The sequence below is a fragment of the Schistocerca gregaria genome, chromosome 3 (genome assembly GCF_023897955.1).
Source record: "Schistocerca gregaria isolate iqSchGreg1 chromosome 3, iqSchGreg1.2, whole genome shotgun sequence".
NCBI lineage: Eukaryota > Metazoa > Arthropoda > Insecta > Orthoptera > Acrididae > Schistocerca > Schistocerca gregaria.
In genome coordinates, this window is record NC_064922.1 from 679455948 (window position 1) to 679478325 (window position 22378).

Below are 22378 nucleotides of genomic sequence, written 5' to 3' on the forward strand. Positions count from 1 at the left end.
CTCACATTACAATTCCTTTATGCTATTTCCAGATTAGTCTCCTGCCATTTATACAACTCAGACATTAAATAGCTCTCTTTCTCTTTACACTATCGTCTAACACACTGCACGCCATTTCAGGGCAAATGTACTTGTTTCATTATACTGCGACATGGCCTGTTACAATTTCAAATCAAGCAAAAACATCTACCTGATCCAACGTGCTCCGCTATTCCACACAACACAATCTACCTCTTCCTATTTACACACATTATTGCTTACATTACGTTTTACTTGTGATTGTGGCTCAGCAATAGCCGAGCACTACGAAAAATACATTACAGACTCATTTAATGTTCCCCTCCACGGAAATCTTTAGTAAAAGGCGAAAGATTTATTCGATTTGAAGGGAAACCAGAGTGCCGATCAACGCACTCACTTCCATACTTATGGCTGCTTCTCTAGTACTTCTGCGCGAGAACGCGGAAAATTCTTTCCCTCTTGTCCACTTCTCTACCGTCAACAGACTTCCAGTGTTATGCAAGCACAAACCGCAAAACTAACTGCCAACGCTGAAATACGTGTCTGCCAAATGAGGTCGCTATTACTCTTTACATAACTATTTTCATCATTTCTGTCACCATCCAAGCTGCTTCATTACCTCACCTGCCGCCAGATGGCAGCACGCCTAATTCCTGTCGGCGACCCACCGTTTGACATACAACGTTCGGCACACAACTGCCCGCAGTGCTCTGCATCTAACACTAATCTCTCTCCTCCCCACCACACTCGTTCACTGAAAAAACTGACAACTAGATAGTTCTTTGTACGCGAAACTAGGCCACATCAGACGCAACGTGTATGTAGATGTGTAGTGCAAGGGAAATATCCCCTGCTCCCACACAACTAATACTAGCTGACAACAGAAACAAAATTTCTGTCGATAGTATTTGAACCAGTCTTATTCATTTGCGAATTTCATGCATTCCTTCTTGCTGGTAACAGTGCCTTGCAAATCACTCAATTCATGTTTTCTAGCCAAACGTGCTGCTCCTGATTGTTTCGTACATCATGCATTAGTGGTCATTATCAAGACTGTGTTGTGTGTCAGCTTTTTATGGTCATCAATTGCACTCTGCTTGTGCTGCTCACTCATTCTTGTAACTCAAAGTACGTCGTTGTCATCCAATCCTAGCACTTGCAGCAGGACAAATCAACTGGCTCGTCACCGTGCCACTCGGGAAACTTCCGCAAGGCTTTCATGACATGTCGCAATCAAAGTCCTTCCACAACATTTCTGCAACGCGGCGGGTCACGATACCGAAAGTATGACTTATGCTTCTGATCTATAATAAAACCACCACTCGGAAAGCGCTACTCCCTTCCCACATCCCTCAGAATGTGGTGAACGATCATCGATTACAACCAAGATGCAATGAATCTCGGTCGCATGCCTCACGCTCAGGGACAGTGCTACCACTCATCATCGTGGTTGCGTCTACTCCAGCTTTGAACTAGAGAGAGTTGAAGACATACTACAGAAATGATCCTGTGAAGTATGATCTTGCTTGCAAGCTATCACCGCTCGCTACTTATGCCACGAGACCGTCAACACGCCCTACGAGAACACGACACACTCTTCACATTCGCGATTTACTTATCGAAGAATTACTTAAGCTCGGACATTCTGCAAAGAACCTAGTTCTACTCCTATTTGGCCGCCATGATCTAACCTTTCCTCACTCAACTATTCTGTGCGCTACCAGTGCTTTTTGCATCCGAAATCAGAGACCATTGCCTCAGGCGAGACTGTATGTAAACACCGCTTGCAGCTCCGGCCGCTAGATGGGGGCCTGGGGCACATACAGTAGCATTCTATGGCGCAAGCAGACATGCCAAATAGTCACTGAAAGAGAAACACACAAGAGGGCAGTCATAGGACACTTGTGCTTTCTTTAAAACCGCCTCTCTCTTCGAAAATTTTCGCACCGCAATAGCGTATTCACCTCGCCCTAACAGTGCCAACTCTTGTCGATATTTGGCCACTTCCTCTTTCGCTTCACCTTGCGTCTTACTTGATACCCCGCCCAACAGCTGCTGATACACGCTACACGCAATTAATGTGTTTCTCTCTGTATCTCTTTTCGCCTACCACGAGTATTGCTTTTCCTCACATGGCAATTATGAAAACACCCACAGCTAAACAAACACTTCCATTCAGCATCACGTCCATACTATCAGTCATACACCAGTAATTTCACAGCTACTTGCTCCACTAATACATTTCTTAATGTTACTGTTAAACAGATGAAGAATCAAAGTATACAACAAGTCTCTATGAACATCACTGTCAGGACATTATACGCATACCATGCCCATCTTTATGCTTCAACTATGATGGCCCATGTGCTATGAATAAAGAAATTTCTCATCAAATATCAAATAATTTTACAACTATATAACTACTCCGACTAGCCCCTTACTAAAACTCTAGATGTTTAGCAATCCCGCCATCAATCTCAGAATAATCGCAAGCAGTGCTTTCATCCCATGAGCACTTCTTTGCAAACAAAACCACAAAACTACTTTTTATACTAGCTTCCTTGTCACAGTGAACAGGGAACTAATGCTAGTGCCCCAGTTTACTCAAAAACTTTTTCGCTTGCAACATATAAACAGCCAACTTGAACCTCTGGGATTTTCAAACACACACAGAAAACTTAATTCCACAGAAATTTAGGAGTAACAGTGGTTGCCTGACATTTTCATACATACTCAAATAGCTACTTCTATGCACTTCACACAATGTTCTCATCATGTTCCACCAGAGAACACAGTTATCACCATGAACGGATTCTGGTAAAAGAGCCTTCAAACCACAAACAGCCTGATCAAAGTGATTATCTCCACATCCTCTGCCAATATCATGTCACTCTATACCTGAGGAGGGAAACTACAATGCAGGGGAAGGAGCTTCGTTGTGAGCACTGTCCTGGTATTTCATCATTAACTCTTCTCAAGCCAAGTATGCACCACCTCTGTGTATGGCTGGGTCAATCAAAAAAGACAAGCAGCATCAACAACTCACAGGACACTATGAACATTTTTACCATTATCTGCACCACCTTCCACTGATTTACTGAAGAAGAAACTGCAAAGTCTGGCCAATTTTGTACACCAGTAATCTTGAAAACATTGGAGTCAACAGCAGATACATAGTTTCCAAGACTGTACCTAGGAACAACCCTTCAATTTCAAGATTTACATCTCACTGAGGCACATCACATCATACCCAAACTACACCTAGCAGGAAATTGCTACTCTATTCATTTCCAGCTATCTATGTCATATTCAACAAATGTCTCCCTCCCACCTACATCTTCTACAAAACTGAGTACATTGTTATGAACAAACAACCAATGCCATATTATGGCAACAATCCAGTGCCACTATTATCCACTCTCTTGAAAACAATTGAAATACTCATCCTGACCAACTATCCACCATCTTCAACCCAAATCTCACTCACACCATACCCACAAATCACAAACTTGTGCAGTAAAAATAATTTTGGGTTTCAAAACTCAATCTACTAATCACATACCAGTATTACTTACAACGCCTATCATTCATCATTCACTTCCAAATATCAGCTTATATGCTGTTGTGCAATTAAAGTGCAAATAAACACTAAACCATATAGCACTGAGGTATAGAAAGCGTTCACCAAGAGTTTCCACAATTATGCCTCTTGTGCCTCACACACACACACACACACAAATGTAACAACTCTTCACAATACAAAGCATTCACCTTCACCTCTGCACAATATTGCCTGCCATACATTATCGCAAGCACCACTCACATTACAATTCCTTTATGCTATTTCCAGATTAGTCTCCTGCCATTTATACAACTCAGACATTAAATAGCTCTCTTTCTCTTTACACTATCGTCTAACACACTGCACGCCATTTCAGGGCAAATGTACTTGTTTCATTATACTGCGACATGGCCTGTTACAATTTCAAATCAAGCAAAAACATCTACCTGATCCAACGTGCTCCGCTACTCCACACAACACAATCTACCTCTTCCTATTTACACACATTATTGCTTACATTACGTTTTACTTGTGATTGTGGCTCAGCAATAGCCGAGCACTACGAAAAATACATTACAGACTCATTTAATGTTCCCCTCCACGGAAATCTTTAGTAAAAGGCGAAAGATTTATTCGATTTGAAGGGAAACCAGAGTGCCGATCAACGCACTCACTTCCATACTTATGGCTGCTTCTCTAGTACTTCTGCGCGAGAACGCGGAAAATCCTTTCCCTCTTGTCCACTTCTCTACCGTCAACAGACTTCCAGTGTTATGCAAGCACAAACCGCAAAACTAACTGCCAACGCTGAAATACGTGTCTGCCAAATGAGGTCGCTATTACTCTTTACATAACTATTTTCATCATTTCTGTCACCATCCAAGCTGCTTCATTACCTCACCTGCCGCCAGATGGCAGCACGCCTAATTCCTGTCGGCGACCCACCGTTTGACATACAACGTTCGGCACACAACTGCCCGCAGTGCTCTGCATCTAACACTAATCTCTCTCCTCCCCACCACACTCGTTCACTGAAAAAACTGACAACTAGATAGTTCTTTGTACGCGAAACTAGGCCACATCAGACGCAACGTGTATGTAGATGTGTAGTGCAAGGGAAATATCCCCTGCTCCCACACAACTAATACTAGCTGACAACAGAAACAAAATTTCTGTCGATAGTATTTGAACCAGTCTTATTCATTTGCGAATTTCATGCATTCCTTCTTGCTGGTAACAGTGCCTTGCAAATCACTCAATTCATGTTTTCTAGCCAAACGTGCTGCTCCTGATTGTTTCGTACATCATGCATTAGTGGTCATTATCAAGACTGTGTTGTGTGTCAGCTTTTTATGGTCATCAATTGCACTCTGCTTGTGCTGCTCACTCATTCTTGTAACTCAAAGTACGTCGTTGTCATCCAATCCTAGCACTTGCAGCAGGACAAATCAACTGGCTCGTCACCGTGCCACTCGGGAAACTTCCGCAAGGCTTTCATGACATGTCGCAATCAAAGTCCTTCCACAACATTTCTGCAACGCGGCGGGTCACGATACCGAAAGTATGACTTATGCTTCTGATCTATAATAAAACCACCACTCGGAAAGCGCTACTCCCTTCCCACATCCCTCAGAATGTGGTGAACGATCATCGATTACAACCAAGATGCAATGAATCTCGGTCGCATGCCTCACGCTCAGGGACAGTGCTACCACTCATCATCGTGGTTGCGTCTACTCCAGCTTTGAACTAGAGAGAGTTGAAGACATACTACAGAAATGATCCTGTGAAGTATGATCTTGCTTGCAAGCTATCACCGCTCGCTACTTATGCCACGAGACCGTCAACACGCCCTACGAGAATACGACACACTCTTCACATTCGCGATTTACTTATCGAAGAATTACTTAAGCTCGGACATTCTGCAAAGAACCTAGTTCTACTCCTATTTGGCCGCCATGATCTAACCTTTCCTCACTCAACTATTCTGTGCGCTACCAGTGCTTTTTGCATCCGAAATCAGAGACCATTGCCTCAGGCGAGACTGTATGTAAACACCGCTTGCAGCTCCGGCCGCTAGATGGGGGCCTGGGGCACATACAGTAGCATTCTATGGCGCAAGCAGACATGCCAAATAGTCACTGAAAGAGAAACACACAAGAGGGCAGTCATAGGACACTTGTGCTTTCTTTAAAACCGCCTCTCTCTTCGAAAATTTTCGCACCGCAATAGCGTATTCACCTCGCCCTAACAGTGCCAACTCTTGTCGATATTTGGCCACTTCCTCTTTCGCTTCACCTTGCGTCTTACTTGATACCCCGCCCAACAGCTGCTGATACACGCTACACGCAATTAATGTGTTTCTCTCTGTATCTCTTTTCGCCTACCACGAGTATTGCTTTTCCTCACATGGCAATTATGAAAACACCCACAGCTAAACAAACACTTCCATTCAGCATCACGTCCATACTATCAGTCATACACCAGTAATTTCACAGCTACTTGCTCCACTAATACATTTCTTAATGTTACTGTTAAACAGATGAAGAATCAAAGTATACAACAAGTCTCTATGAACATCACTGTCAGGACATTATACGCATACCATGCCCATCTTTATGCTTCAACTATGATGGCCCATGTGCTATGAATAAAGAAATTTCTCATCAAATATCAAATAATTTTACAACTATATAACTACTCCGACTAGCCCCTTACTAAAACTCTAGATGTTTAGCAATCCCGCCATCAATCTCAGAATAATCGCAAGCAGTGCTTTCATCCCATGAGCACTTCTTTGCAAACAAAACCACAAAACTACTTTTTATACTAGCTTCCTTGTCACAGTGAACAGGGAACTAATGCTAGTGCCCCAGTTTACTCAAAAACTTTTTCGCTTGCAACATATAAACAGCCAACTTGAACCTCTGGGATTTTCAAACACACACAGAAAACTTAATTCCACAGAAATTTAGGAGTAACAGTGGTTGCCTGACATTTTCATACATACTCAAATAGCTACTTCTATGCACTTCACACAATGTTCTCATCATGTTCCACCAGAGAACACAGTTATCACCATGAACGGATTCTGGTAAAAGAGCCTTCAAACCACAAACAGCCTGATCAAAGTGATTATCTCCACATCCTCTGCCAATATCATGTCACTCTATACCTGAGGAGGGAAACTACAATGCAGGGGAAGGAGCTTCGTTGTGAGCACTGTCCTGGTATTTCATCATTAACTCTTCTCAAGCCAAGTGTGCACCACCTCTGTGTATGGCTGGGTCAATCAAAAAAGACAAGCAGCATCAACAACTCACAGGACACTATGAACATTTTTACCATTATCTGCACCACCTTCCACTGATTTACTGAAGAAGAAACTGCAAAGTCTGGCCAATTTTGTACACCAGTAATCTTGAAAACATTGGAGTCAACAGCAGATACATAGTTTCCAAGACTGTACCTAGGAACAACCCTTCAATTTCAAGATTTACATCTCACTGAGGCACATCACATCATACCCAAACTACACCTAGCAGGAAATTGCTACTCTATTCATTTCCAGCTATCTATGTCATATTCAACAAATGTCTCCCTCCCACCTACATCTTCTACAAAACTGAGTACATTGTTATGAACAAACAACCAATGCCATATTATGGCAACAATCCAGTGCCACTATTATCCACTCTCTTGAAAACAATTGAAATACTCATCCTGACCAACTATCCACCATCTTCAACCCAAATCTCACTCACACCATACCCACAAATCACAAACTTGTGCAGTAAAAATAATTTTGGGTTTCAAAACTCAATCTACTAATCACATACCAGTATTACTTACAACGCCTATCATTCATCATTCACTTCCAAATATCAGCTTATATGCTGTTGTGCAATTAAAGTGCAAATAAACACTAAACCATATAGCACTGAGGTATAGAAAGCGTTCACCAAGAGTTTCCACAATTATGCCTCTTGTGCCTCACACACACACAAATGTAACAACTCTTCACAATACAAAGCATTCACCTTCACCTCTGCACAATATTGCCTGCCATACATTATCGCAAGCACCACTCACATTACAATTCCTTTATGCTATTTCCAGATTAGTCTCCTGCCATTTATACAACTCAGACATTAAATAGCTCTCTTTCTCTTTACACTATCGTCTAACACACTGCACGCCATTTCAGGGCAAATGTACTTGTTTCATTATACTGCGACATGGCCTGTTACAATTTCAAATCAAGCAAAAACATCTACCTGATCCAACGTGCTCCGCTACTCCACACAACACAATCTACCTCTTCCTATTTACACACATTATTGCTTACATTACGTTTTACTTGTGATTGTGGCTCAGCAATAGCCGAGCACTACGAAAAATACATTACAGACTCATTTAATGTTCCCCTCCACGGAAATCTTTAGTAAAAGGCGAAAGATTTATTCGATTTGAAGGGAAACCAGAGTGCCGATCAACGCACTCACTTCCATACTTATGGCTGCTTCTCTAGTACTTCTGCGCGAGAACGCGGAAAATTCTTTCCCTCTTGTCCACTTCTCTACCGTCAACAGACTTCCAGTGTTATGCAAGCACAAACCGCAAAACTAACTGCCAACGCTGAAATACGTGTCTGCCAAATGAGGTCGCTATTACTCTTTACATAACTATTTTCATCATTTCTGTCACCATCCAAGCTGCTTCATTACCTCACCTGCCGCCAGATGGCAGCACGCCTAATTCCTGTCGGCGACCCACCGTTTGACATACAACGTTCGGCACACAACTGCCCGCAGTGCTCTGCATCTAACACTAATCTCTCTCCTCCCCACCACACTCGTTCACTGAAAAAACTGACAACTAGATAGTTCTTTGTACGCGAAACTAGGCCACATCAGACGCAACGTGTATGTAGATGTGTAGTGCAAGGGAAATATCCCCTGCTCCCACACAACTAATACTAGCTGACAACAGAAACAAAATTTCTGTCGATAGTATTTGAACCAGTCTTATTCATTTGCGAATTTCATGCATTCCTTCTTGCTGGTAACAGTGCCTTGCAAATCACTCAATTCATGTTTTCTAGCCAAACGTGCTGCTCCTGATTGTTTCGTACATCATGCATTAGTGGTCATTATCAAGACTGTGTTGTGTGTCAGCTTTTTATGGTCATCAATTGCACTCTGCTTGTGCTGCTCACTCATTCTTGTAACTCAAAGTACGTCGTTGTCATCCAATCCTAGCACTTGCAGCAGGACAAATCAACTGGCTCGTCACCGTGCCACTCGGGAAACTTCCGCAAGGCTTTCATGACATGTCGCAATCAAAGTCCTTCCACAACATTTCTGCAACGCGGCGGGTCACGATACCGAAAGTATGACTTATGCTTCTGATCTATAATAAAACCACCACTCGGAAAGCGCTACTCCCTTCCCACATCCCTCAGAATGTGGTGAACGATCATCGATTACAACCAAGATGCAATGAATCTCGGTCGCATGCCTCACGCTCAGGGACAGTGCTACCACTCATCATCGTGGTTGCGTCTACTCCAGCTTTGAACTAGAGAGAGTTGAAGACATACTACAGAAATGATCCTGTGAAGTATGATCTTGCTTGCAAGCTATCACCGCTCGCTACTTATGCCACGAGACCGTCAACACGCCCTACGAGAATACGACACACTCTTCACATTCGCGATTTACTTATCGAAGAATTACTTAAGCTCGGACATTCTGCAAAGAACCTAGTTCTACTCCTATTTGGCCGCCATGATCTAACCTTTCCTCACTCAACTATTCTGTGCGCTACCAGTGCTTTTTGCATCCGAAATCAGAGACCATTGCCTCAGGCGAGACTGTATGTAAACACCGCTTGCAGCTCCGGCCGCTAGATGGGGGCCTGGGGCACATACAGTAGCATTCTATGGCGCAAGCAGACATGCCAAATAGTCACTGAAAGAGAAACACACAAGAGGGCAGTCATAGGACACTTGTGCTTTCTTTAAAACCGCCTCTCTCTTCGAAAATTTTCGCACCGCAATAGCGTATTCACCTCGCCCTAACAGTGCCAACTCTTGTCGATATTTGGCCACTTCCTCTTTCGCTTCACCTTGCGTCTTACTTGATACCCCGCCCAACAGCTGCTGATACACGCTACACGCAATTAATGTGTTTCTCTCTGTATCTCTTTTCGCCTACCACGAGTATTGCTTTTCCTCACATGGCAATTATGAAAACACCCACAGCTAAACAAACACTTCCATTCAGCATCACGTCCATACTATCAGTCATACACCAGTAATTTCACAGCTACTTGCTCCACTAATACATTTCTTAATGTTACTGTTAAACAGATGAAGAATCAAAGTATACAACAAGTCTCTATGAACATCACTGTCAGGACATTATACGCATACCATGCCCATCTTTATGCTTCAACTATGATGGCCCATGTGCTATGAATAAAGAAATTTCTCATCAAATATCAAATAATTTTACAACTATATAACTACTCCGACTAGCCCCTTACTAAAACTCTAGATGTTTAGCAATCCCGCCATCAATCTCAGAATAATCGCAAGCAGTGCTTTCATCCCATGAGCACTTCTTTGCAAACAAAACCACAAAACTACTTTTTATACTAGCTTCCTTGTCACAGTGAACAGGGAACTAATGCTAGTGCCCCAGTTTACTCAAAAACTTTTTCGCTTGCAACATATAAACAGCCAACTTGAACCTCTGGGATTTTCAAACACACACAGAAAACTTAATTCCACAGAAATTTAGGAGTAACAGTGGTTGCCTGACATTTTCATACATACTCAAATAGCTACTTCTATGCACTTCACACAATGTTCTCATCATGTTCCACCAGAGAACACAGTTATCACCATGAACGGATTCTGGTAAAAGAGCCTTCAAACCACAAACAGCCTGATCAAAGTGATTATCTCCACATCCTCTGCCAATATCATGTCACTCTATACCTGAGGAGGGAAACTACAATGCAGGGGAAGGAGCTTCGTTGTGAGCACTGTCCTGGTATTTCATCATTAACTCTTCTCAAGCCAAGTATGCACCACCTCTGTGTATGGCTGGGTCAATCAAAAAAGACAAGCAGCATCAACAACTCACAGGACACTATGAACATTTTTACCATTATCTGCACCACCTTCCACTGATTTACTGAAGAAGAAACTGCAAAGTCTGGCCAATTTTGTACACCAGTAATCTTGAAAACATTGGAGTCAACAGCAGATACATAGTTTCCAAGACTGTACCTAGGAACAACCCTTCAATTTCAAGATTTACATCTCACTGAGGCACATCACATCATACCCAAACTACACCTAGCAGGAAATTGCTACTCTATTCATTTCCAGCTATCTATGTCATATTCAACAAATGTCTCCCTCCCACCTACATCTTCTACAAAACTGAGTACATTGTTATGAACAAACAACCAATGCCATATTATGGCAACAATCCAGTGCCACTATTATCCACTCTCTTGAAAACAATTGAAATACTCATCCTGACCAACTATCCACCATCTTCAACCCAAATCTCACTCACACCATACCCACAAATCACAAACTTGTGCAGTAAAAATAATTTTGGGTTTCAAAACTCAATCTACTAATCACATACCAGTATTACTTACAACGCCTATCATTCATCATTCACTTCCAAATATCAGCTTATATGCTGTTGTGCAATTAAAGTGCAAATAAACACTAAACCATATAGCACTGAGGTATAGAAAGCGTTCACCAAGAGTTTCCACAATTATGCCTCTTGTGCCTCACACACACACAAATGTAACAACTCTTCACAATACAAAGCATTCACCTTCACCTCTGCACAATATTGCCTGCCATACATTATCGCAAGCACCACTCACATTACAATTCCTTTATGCTATTTCCAGATTAGTCTCCTGCCATTTATACAACTCAGACATTAAATAGCTCTCTTTCTCTTTACACTATCGTCTAACACACTGCACGCTTTTTTTTTTTTTTTTTTTTTTCCTTTATTGTGATTTTAATACCTGTGACAAACAGGTAGGCCGGCAGCGGACCAAGTATGCCGCTCTTCGGCCTCAGAGTATACACAGAACAGAGATGAGTGAGATATAAAAACAATCAAGACGGCGGGGTACAAACAGTAGACAAAACAGAGTTAAAACGGAGTCGGTCACGTGCGTAGCACAATGGATAAAAGCGGAGAAACACGGTGCACAAACGCAGATGGCAGATGGCCACACGTGAACCAGCGGAGCACAAACGACGAAACACAAACACACTGCAGGAGAGTCGAGGCACAAACACATGCGATGGTCTTCGGCGTAGGACGATGAAAGTAACTGATGGAAGACAGCAGAGTCGTGGCCTGCCAAGGGGAAAAGGTGTGGGGAAGAGGAGAGAGAGGGGGAGGGGAAGATGCCAGTGGAGGAGAGGGATGGAGGAGAAGGGGGAGGGTAGGGGGAGTGGAAGCCCAAGGAGAAAGGGGAGGGGAGGGAGGGAGAGAAGGGAGAGAGGGTGCCCACAGGAAAAGGAGAGGAGAGGGAAGGTAAGGCTCAAAGTTGGTAGGAGGGGTAGATGGAGGGGAGGAGGGCATCATCAGGGAGGGGGAGTTGACGGAAGCCACCGAGGGAGAGGGTGTGGAGGGTGTAAAGATGGAGAGCAGGTGGGATATAGGAATGCAGGCGCGGCAGCGGGTTGGGGTGGGAGAGGATGGGAGAGACAAGAGGGTGTGGAGGATCAAGCTTGCGGGAGGTGTAGAGGATCCGTAACCGTTCGAGGAAAAGGAGGAGGTGCGGGAAGGGAATCAGGTCATAGAGGATCCGCGTGGGGGAAGGGAGACGGATGCGATAGGCGAGGCGGAGCGCATGGCGTTCTAGGATCTGAATGGACTTGTAGAAGGTAGGAGGGGCAGAGATCCAGGCGGGATGAGCATAGCAAAGGATAGGACGGATGAGGGACTTGTAGGTGTAGAGGATGGTGGAAGGGTCCAGACCCCATGTACGGCCAGAAAGGAGCTTAAGGAGGCGGAGGCGGGAGCGTGCCTTGGCTTGGATCGTCCGGAGATGTGGGTTCCAGGAGAGGCGACGGTCGAGGGTGACACCAAGGTACTTGAGAGTAGGTGTGAGGGTGATGGGACGGCCATAAACAGTAAGATAGAAATCAAGGAGACGGAAGGAACGAGTGGTTTTGCCTACAATGATCGCCTGGGTCTTGGAAGGATTGACCTTGAGCAACCACTGGTTACACCAAGTGGTGAACCGGTCAAGATAGGATTGGAGAAGGTGCTGGGAGCGTTGCAGGGTGGGAGCGAGGGCAAGGAAGGCAGTGTCATCGGCGTACTGGAGAAGGTGTAGGGGAGGTGCAGGTGGAGGCATGTCTGCCGTGTAAAGGAGGTAGAGAAGAGGGGAAAGGACGGAACCTTGGGGCACACCGGCGGAGGGGTAGAAGGTGTAGGAATCAGTGTTGTGGATGGTGACATAGGAAGGACGGTGGGAAAGGAAGGAAGCGACCAGACGGACATAGTTGAGAGGAAGAGCAAAGGTTTGGAGCTTGAAAAGGAGACCGGAATGCCACACACGGTCATATGCGCGTTCGAGGTCGAGGGAAAGGAAGATGGCGGAACGACGGGAATTGAGTTGTTCGGAGAGGAGGTGAGTGAGGTGAAGGAGGAGGTCATCGGCTGAGAAGGACGGCCGAAAGCCACATTGGGTAGGGGGGAGGAGGCGGTGTTGGTGAAGGTGCTTGTGTAGGCGGCGGGTAAGAATGGATTCCAGGACCTTGCTGAAGACCGAGGTAAGGCTGATGGGACGGTAGGAGGAGACAGCGGAAGGCGGTTTGTCGGGCTTGAGGAACATCAGGATCCGGGAGGTTTTCCACAGGTCGGGGTAGTAGCCGGTGGACAGGACCACATTGTAGAGCCTGGCCAATGTGGAGAGGAAGGAGGCAGGAGCTTCACGGAGGTGACGGTAAGTAACACGATCGTGACCGGGAGCAGTGTTGCGTTTAGGGCGAAGTGTAGCAATGATATCTTGAGTGGTGATTGGGGTATTTAGTTCTGTGTGTGTGATGTTGTCCAAGTACTGGAAGCCAGGAGCAAGCGGGGGGACAGAGGTATCAGTTCGATCACGGACATCAGGAAAGAGGGAATAATCGAACTGGGGATCGTCAGGGATGGTAAGGATATCGGAGAGGTAGGAGGCGAAATGGTTGGCCTTACTAAGGGCATCAGGGAAGGGGTGGTCATCATGAAGGAGAGGGTAGTAGGGAGAGGGTTTAGATCCGGTAAGGCGGCGGAAGGCCGACCAGTACTTGGACGAGTTGATAGGTAAGGTGGCATTAAGACGGGTGCATGTCTGTCGCCAGTCCCGGCGTTTCTTTGCCGTGAGTAAGTTCCTGATGTGTCGCTGTAGTTGCCGGTGGCGTCGTAGTGTGTCCTGGTCACGTGTGTGAAGGAAGGCACGGTAGAGCCGGCGGGATTCACGCAGGAGAAGGACGGCCTGTGGGGGTAAGGTGGGGCGGTGCGGATGGATGGCAATGGTAGGGACGTGGGCCTCCACGGCCTCAGACAAGGTCTGCTGGAGAAAGGAGGCAGCACGGGTAACGTCATCAGGTTGGTGGTAGGTGAGGGGGTGGCTATCGACCTGGAGAGCAAGGGAGTCCCGGTAGGCATTCCAGTTGGCACGGGAGTAGTCATGGACATATTTCGGGGGAGGGTCATGGCGCGGGTCGGGACGGGGGCGACGACCGTCTGATACAGTGAGGAGGACAGGGAGATGGTCACTGCCAATGGGATCAAGGACGTCCACCGCTATGCGGCCAAGCAGGGTGGGGGAGGCTAGGACGACATCGGGAGTGGTATTGGATTCAGGGCGGGTGTGTTGGGGAATTGGAAGGACGTCGCCTTGGAGGGTGGCAAGGAACCGATGCCACCGCCGTAACTGGGCGGCAGAACGACTATGGATGTTAAGGTCGGCGGCGATCACGTAGGAGGAGAAGGTACGGTCGATGTGGGAAAGGAAGTCGAAAGGAATAGGTGCAGCGGGGCGGACATAGATGGTGGCACAGGTAAGGGTAAGGCCGGGGAAGAAGAGACTAAGGATCAAGTGTTCTGTGGGGTCAGGAAGGAGGGGTTGGAGCCGGACAGGGATCTGGCGGTGGTGGCCAATGGCAACTCCGCCACGCGCTATCTGGAGTGGATTGTCAGACCGGTGAAGGAGGTAGGGCGAGGTGTGGACGGTGTGGTGGGGCTGAAGAAAGGTTTCGTTCAGAAGGAAGGCATCCACACGGTGGGTCGTAAGGGTATGCATAAGGAGGTGCTTGTTGGTGGGAAGGGAGCGGATGTTATTGAACAGGATACGGTGCTGTCGTGCCATAATGGGAATTTAAACGAGGGTGTCGAGACGGGAGAAGGTGAAATGGGCCTGGTTGTGGGAATAGGTGGCGTAGGTGTTGAGGTGGAACACGGAACGGGCAGCGAGGGAAATCTGGTGGAGGGTGTGGGGACGCTGAAAGGGATGGACGTTCTGGAGCACTATTGTGACGAACCTGATGATGTCCTCTGCGGTGGGGGGAGGACGGAGGGAATTGCCAGGAGGGGTGGGGTCATCCAAAGGGCGGAGAGGAACAGTGAGTTCAGGAGCGGATGGAGGAGGTCGAGCCTTGCATTTCTGGGAGTAGGTAGGGTGTTGGAGGTTGCAGGTATTGCAGGAGGGAGGAGACTGAAGGTTGGGGCACTGCCGGAGGAAGTGCGCTTGCTTACAATGCGGGCAGACTGGGGCCTCGCGGCACTCTGATGTTGGGTGTGCGTTATAACGCAGACACCTCTGGCAGCGAATGGATTGTGGTGGGGAGCGGGAGGGGTCAACCTTATACCGGCGGTGGAAGAGGAGGGCACCCTCCTTAAGGAGATGGTCGATGGAGGGAGCGTGTTCGGAGAAAACTCGCATAAGGCGAGTGGGGCCCGCAGAGTTGAAAATGCGGCGAACAGCTCGCACCTCCAGGTACGGGTGGGCCTTCAACTCCGCCAGCACCTCTTCCTCCGTGATCGTCGGGCTAAGCCGAGTGATCACGGCGGTGAGGGTCGGCGGGCGACGTGGGGGTTGGGGTTGACGGGGGGAGGAAGGGGAAGGAGCAGGGGCAAGGGAGGCATTAGGTCCAAATCGGGTGAGAGGAATTCGGGAGAGGATGTCGGAGTGTAGGGTAGGGCTTGGGGAGGTGATCAAGACAGAGTCCCTACGGGGGGTAAGAAGGGAGATGGGGGCTGCAGGGAAGTATTGGCGGAGGAGCAAGGTCAGGTTGCGGGCCTCCAGGAGAGAGGGATCAGGACGGGAGAGGAGATACTTGTAGGAGGGGGAGTTAGAAGAGGAAGTAGAGGGGGCTGGAGGGGAGACATCCATGGCATCTAGGGGTGGGGGAGGGGGAAGATGCTGGGACTTCTTGGGTGCAGAGGAGGCGGGGGTGCCACTGGGACGCTTAACAGCGGGGACAGGATGGGAGGAGGCGTGGGGCACTGGAGTGACGGGGAGATGACGGGAAGCGGCAGGTCCCGGTGTCGGTGCTGGTGCTGGTGCTGCTGTTGGTGCTGCTGTTGGTGCTGCTGCTGGTTGTGGCGCTGCTGCAGGTGGTGGTGCTGGCGCCGGCGATGGTGCGGCATGGGTCGTAGCCCGACGAGACACAACCCTGGCAGGGGCCGCATGAGTGGTGTGGGGGAGTGGGGGAAAGGGGTCGTGTGTGGAGGCTTGGGGAGAAGGAGCAGGGGATGGGGCGACAAAGGGAGCTGGGGTGGGAAAGGTGAGGAGGGGCGGGATATAGTAGGACGGGGGCGACTGAGCACACCAAGTAAGAGTAGTGGCAGCGAGGGAGGGCGTCGTATAGACGATGGCGGTGGTAGTGGCGGTGGTGGTGGGGGTGGTCATGATGGCAGTAAGGAAAACTGGAAACACAGAAAAGAAGAATGGGGACAGACAAGGGACAAAGTCAGGAACAGATTACAGATGACAGATGAGAGACGTCGAGGAGCGAAAGGATGAAGGCAAAGACGAAGACGAGAATAGCGACGACAACGAAAGCAGGAGAGGAAGACGAAGCACTGGGTCCTGGCGGCGGCGGCGGCGGCGGCGGCGGCGGCGGGGGCCGGAAGCTGCGGCGGCGGCGGCGGCGGCGGCGGCGGCGGGGGCCGGAAGCTGCGGCGGCGGCGGCGGCGGCGGCGGCTGGGTCCGGAAGCTGCGGCTGGGTCCGGCGACGACTGCTACTGCAAAACTGGCGGCACTGGAAACTGCTGCTGCTGCTGCTGCTGCTGCTGGCGGTTCCGGAACTGCGACTGCGACTGCGACTGCGACTTCTGCGAAGCCCTAGCACTTCGATACGTAGCAGTACTCTGCAAGGTATCGAAGGGCGGAACTCTTCCGAGGTCCGCCGAAGAATGGACACTGCACGCCATTTCAGGGCAAATGTACTTGTTTCATTATACTGCGACATGGCCTGTTACAATTTCAAATCAAGCAAAAACATCTACCTGATCCAACGTGCTCCGCTACTCCACACAACACAATCTACCTCTTCCTATTTACACACATTATTGCTTACATTACGTTTTACTTGTGATTGTGGCTCAGCAATAGCCGAGCACTACGAAAAATACATTACAGACTCATTTAATGTTCCCCTCCACGGAAATCTTTAGTAAAAGGCGAAAGATTTATTCGATTTGAAGGGAAACCAGAGTGCCGATCAACGCACTCACTTCCATACTTATGGCTGCTTCTCTAGTACTTCTGCGCGAGAACGCGGAAAATTCTTTCCCTCTTGTCCACTTCTCTACCGTCAACAGACTTCCAGTGTTATGCAAGCACAAACCGCAAAACTAACTGCCAACGCTGAAATACGTGTCTGCCAAATGAGGTCGCTATTACTCTTTACATAACTATTTTCATCATTTCTGTCACCATCCAAGCTGCTTCATTACCTCACCTGCCGCCAGATGGCAGCACGCCTAATTCCTGTCGGCGACCCACCGTTTGACATACAACGTTCGGCACACAACTGCCCGCAGTGCTCTGCATCTAACACTAATCTCTCTCCTCCCCACCACACTCGTTCACTGAAAAAACTGACAACTAGATAGTTCTTTGTACGCGAAACTAGGCCACATCAGACGCAACGTGTATGTAGATGTGTAGTGCAAGGGAAATATCCCCTGCTCCCACACAACTAATACTAGCTGACAACAGAAACAAAATTTCTGTCGATAGTATTTGAACCAGTCTTATTCATTTGCGAATTTCATGCATTCCTTCTTGCTGGTAACAGTGCCTTGCAAATCACTCAATTCATGTTTTCTAGCCAAACGTGCTGCTCCTGATTGTTTCGTACATCATGCATTAGTGGTCATTATCAAGACTGTGTTGTGTGTCAGCTTTTTATGGTCATCAATTGCACTCTGCTTGTGCTGCTCACTCATTCTTGTAACTCAAAGTACGTCGTTGTCATCCAATCCTAGCACTTGCAGCAGGACAAATCAACTGGCTCGTCACCGTGCCACTCGGGAAACTTCCGCAAGGCTTTCATGACATGTCGCAATCAAAGTCCTTCCACAACATTTCTGCAACGCGGCGGGTCACGATACCGAAAGTATGACTTATGCTTCTGATCTATAATAAAACCACCACTCGGAAAGCGCTACTCCCTTCCCACATCCCTCAGAATGTGGTGAACGATCATCGATTACAACCAAGATGCAATGAATCTCGGTCGCATGCCTCACGCTCAGGGACAGTGCTACCACTCATCATCGTGGTTGCGTCTACTCCAGCTTTGAACTAGAGAGAGTTGAAGACATACTACAGAAATGATCCTGTGAAGTATGATCTTGCTTGCAAGCTATCACCGCTCGCTACTTATGCCACGAGACCGTCAACACGCCCTACGAGAATACGACACACTCTTCACATTCGCGATTTACTTATCGAAGAATTACTTAAGCTCGGACATTCTGCAAAGAACCTAGTTCTACTCCTATTTGGCCGCCATGATCTAACCTTTCCTCACTCAACTATTCTGTGCGCTACCAGTGCTTTTTGCATCCGAAATCAGAGACCATTGCCTCAGGCGAGACTGTATGTAAACACCGCTTGCAGCTCCGGCCGCTAGATGGGGGCCTGGGGCACATACAGTAGCATTCTATGGCGCAAGCAGACATGCCAAATAGTCACTGAAAGAGAAACACACAAGAGGGCAGTCATAGGACACTTGTGCTTTCTTTAAAACCGCCTCTCTCTTCGAAAATTTTCGCACCGCAATAGCGTATTCACCTCGCCCTAACAGTGCCAACTCTTGTCGATATTTGGCCACTTCCTCTTTCGCTTCACCTTGCGTCTTACTTGATACCCCGCCCAACAGCTGCTGATACACGCTACACGCAATTAATGTGTTTCTCTCTGTATCTCTTTTCGCCTACCACGAGTATTGCTTTTCCTCACATGGCAATTATGAAAACACCCACAGCTAAACAAACACTTCCATTCAGCATCACGTCCATACTATCAGTCATACACCAGTAATTTCACAGCTACTTGCTCCACTAATACATTTCTTAATGTTACTGTTAAACAGATGAAGAATCAAAGTATACAACAAGTCTCTATGAACATCACTGTCAGGACATTATACGCATACCATGCCCATCTTTATGCTTCAACTATGATGGCCCATGTGCTATGAATAAAGAAATTTCTCATCAAATATCAAATAATTTTACAACTATATAACTACTCCGACTAGCCCCTTACTAAAACTCTAGATGTTTAGCAATCCCGCCATCAATCTCAGAATAATCGCAAGCAGTGCTTTCATCCCATGAGCACTTCTTTGCAAACAAAACCACAAAACTACTTTTTATACTAGCTTCCTTGTCACAGTGAACAGGGAACTAATGCTAGTGCCCCAGTTTACTCAAAAACTTTTTCGCTTGCAACATATAAACAGCCAACTTGAACCTCTGGGATTTTCAAACACACACAGAAAACTTAATTCCACAGAAATTTAGGAGTAACAGTGGTTGCCTGACATTTTCATACATACTCAAATAGCTACTTCTATGCACTTCACACAATGTTCTCATCATGTTCCACCAGAGAACACAGTTATCACCATGAACGGATTCTGGTAAAAGAGCCTTCAAACCACAAACAGCCTGATCAAAGTGATTATCTCCACATCCTCTGCCAATATCATGTCACTCTATACCTGAGGAGGGAAACTACAATGCAGGGGAAGGAGCTTCGTTGTGAGCACTGTCCTGGTATTTCATCATTAACTCTTCTCAAGCCAAGTATGCACCACCTCTGTGTATGGCTGGGTCAATCAAAAAAGACAAGCAGCATCAACAACTCACAGGACACTATGAACATTTTTACCATTATCTGCACCACCTTCCACTGATTTACTGAAGAAGAAACTGCAAAGTCTGGCCAATTTTGTACACCAGTAATCTTGAAAACATTGGAGTCAACAGCAGATACATAGTTTCCAAGACTGTACCTAGGAACAACCCTTCAATTTCAAGATTTACATCTCACTGAGGCACATCACATCATACCCAAACTACACCTAGCAGGAAATTGCTACTCTATTCATTTCCAGCTATCTATGTCATATTCAACAAATGTCTCCCTCCCACCTACATCTTCTACAAAACTGAGTACATTGTTATGAACAAACAACCAATGCCATATTATGGCAACAATCCAGTGCCACTATTATCCACTCTCTTGAAAACAATTGAAATACTCATCCTGACCAACTATCCACCATCTTCAACCCAAATCTCACTCACACCATACCCACAAATCACAAACTTGTGCAGTAAAAATAATTTTGGGTTTCAAAACTCAATCTACTAATCACATACCAGTATTACTTACAACGCCTATCATTCATCATTCACTTCCAAATATCAGCTTATATGCTGTTGTGCAATTAAAGTGCAAATAAACACTAAACCATATAGCACTGAGGTATAGAAAGCGTTCACCAAGAGTTTCCACAATTATGCCTCTTGTGCCTCACACACACACACACACAAATGTAACAACTCTTCACAATACAAAGCATTCACCTTCACCTCTGCACAATATTGCCTGCCATACATTATCGCAAGCACCACTCACATTACAATTCCTTTATGCTATTTCCAGATTAGTCTCCTGCCATTTATACAACTCAGACATTAAATAGCTCTCTTTCTCTTTACACTATCGTCTAACACACTGCACGCCATTTCAGGGCAAATGTACTTGTTTCATTATACTGCGACATGGCCTGTTACAATTTCAAATCAAGCAAAAACATCTACCTGATCCAACGTGCTCCGCTACTCCACACAACACAATCTACCTCTTCCTATTTACACACATTATTGCTTACATTACGTTTTACTTGTGATTGTGGCTCAGCAATAGCCGAGCACTACGAAAAATACATTACAGACTCATTTAATGTTCCCCTCCACGGAAATCTTTAGTAAAAGGCGAAAGATTTATTCGATTTGAAGGGAAACCAGAGTGCCGATCAACGCACTCACTTCCATACTTATGGCTGCTTCTCTAGTACTTCTGCGCGAGAACGCGGAAAATCCTTTCCCTCTTGTCCACTTCTCTACCGTCAACAGACTTCCAGTGTTATGCAAGCACAAACCGCAAAACTAACTGCCAACGCTGAAATACGTGTCTGCCAAATGAGGTCGCTATTACTCTTTACATAACTATTTTCATCATTTCTGTCACCATCCAAGCTGCTTCATTACCTCACCTGCCGCCAGATGGCAGCACGCCTAATTCCTGTCGGCGACCCACCGTTTGACATACAACGTTCGGCACACAACTGCCCGCAGTGCTCTGCATCTAACACTAATCTCTCTCCTCCCCACCACACTCGTTCACTGAAAAAACTGACAACTAGATAGTTCTTTGTACGCGAAACTAGGCCACATCAGACGCAACGTGTATGTAGATGTGTAGTGCAAGGGAAATATCCCCTGCTCCCACACAACTAATACTAGCTGACAACAGAAACAAAATTTCTGTCGATAGTATTTGAACCAGTCTTATTCATTTGCGAATTTCATGCATTCCTTCTTGCTGGTAACAGTGCCTTGCAAATCACTCAATTCATGTTTTCTAGCCAAACGTGCTGCTCCTGATTGTTTCGTACATCATGCATTAGTGGTCATTATCAAGACTGTGTTGTGTGTCAGCTTTTTATGGTCATCAATTGCACTCTGCTTGTGCTGCTCACTCATTCTTGTAACTCAAAGTACGTCGTTGTCATCCAATCCTAGCACTTGCAGCAGGACAAATCAACTGGCTCGTCACCGTGCCACTCGGGAAACTTCCGCAAGGCTTTCATGACATGTCGCAATCAAAGTCCTTCCACAACATTTCTGCAACGCGGCGGGTCACGATACCGAAAGTATGACTTATGCTTCTGATCTATAATAAAACCACCACTCGGAAAGCGCTACTCCCTTCCCACATCCCTCAGAATGTGGTGAACGATCATCGATTACAACCAAGATGCAATGAATCTCGGTCGCATGCCTCACGCTCAGGGACAGTGCTACCACTCATCATCGTGGTTGCGTCTACTCCAGCTTTGAACTAGAGAGAGTTGAAGACATACTACAGAAATGATCCTGTGAAGTATGATCTTGCTTGCAAGCTATCACCGCTCGCTACTTATGCCACGAGACC

General features: G+C 46.5%; 10 non-coding genes across 10 annotated transcripts; all 10 read right to left on the reverse strand.

Annotated features, from left to right (window-relative positions):
- Positions 1 to 283: 283 nt before the first annotated feature.
- On the reverse strand, positions 284 to 402 carry LOC126357017 (U5 spliceosomal RNA). The gene has a single exon (XR_007566012.1). It is a non-coding gene; the product is annotated as a U5 spliceosomal RNA (small nuclear RNA).
- A 936-nt stretch (positions 403 to 1338) lies between these two features.
- On the reverse strand, positions 1339 to 1545 carry LOC126356837 (small nucleolar RNA U3). The gene has a single exon (XR_007565855.1). It is a non-coding gene; the product is annotated as a small nucleolar RNA U3 (small nucleolar RNA).
- A 2577-nt stretch (positions 1546 to 4122) lies between these two features.
- LOC126357018 (U5 spliceosomal RNA) lies at positions 4123 to 4241 on the reverse strand. Its single transcript, XR_007566013.1, has one exon. It is a non-coding gene; the product is annotated as a U5 spliceosomal RNA (small nuclear RNA).
- Positions 4242 to 5177: 936 nt separating this feature from the next.
- On the reverse strand, positions 5178 to 5384 carry LOC126356838 (small nucleolar RNA U3). Its single transcript, XR_007565856.1, has one exon. It is a non-coding gene; the product is annotated as a small nucleolar RNA U3 (small nucleolar RNA).
- Positions 5385 to 7953: 2569 nt separating this feature from the next.
- LOC126357019 (U5 spliceosomal RNA) lies at positions 7954 to 8072 on the reverse strand. Its single transcript, XR_007566014.1, has one exon. It is a non-coding gene; the product is annotated as a U5 spliceosomal RNA (small nuclear RNA).
- Positions 8073 to 9008: 936 nt separating this feature from the next.
- Positions 9009 to 9215, reverse strand: LOC126356839 (small nucleolar RNA U3). Its single transcript, XR_007565857.1, has one exon. It is a non-coding gene; the product is annotated as a small nucleolar RNA U3 (small nucleolar RNA).
- Positions 9216 to 17238: 8023 nt separating this feature from the next.
- On the reverse strand, positions 17239 to 17357 carry LOC126357020 (U5 spliceosomal RNA). Its single transcript, XR_007566015.1, has one exon. It is a non-coding gene; the product is annotated as a U5 spliceosomal RNA (small nuclear RNA).
- A 936-nt stretch (positions 17358 to 18293) lies between these two features.
- LOC126356840 (small nucleolar RNA U3) lies at positions 18294 to 18500 on the reverse strand. The gene has a single exon (XR_007565858.1). It is a non-coding gene; the product is annotated as a small nucleolar RNA U3 (small nucleolar RNA).
- Positions 18501 to 21075: 2575 nt separating this feature from the next.
- On the reverse strand, positions 21076 to 21194 carry LOC126357021 (U5 spliceosomal RNA). Its single transcript, XR_007566016.1, has one exon. It is a non-coding gene; the product is annotated as a U5 spliceosomal RNA (small nuclear RNA).
- Positions 21195 to 22130: 936 nt separating this feature from the next.
- LOC126356842 (small nucleolar RNA U3) lies at positions 22131 to 22337 on the reverse strand. The gene has a single exon (XR_007565859.1). It is a non-coding gene; the product is annotated as a small nucleolar RNA U3 (small nucleolar RNA).
- Between the last annotated feature and the right edge of the window lie 41 nt (positions 22338 to 22378).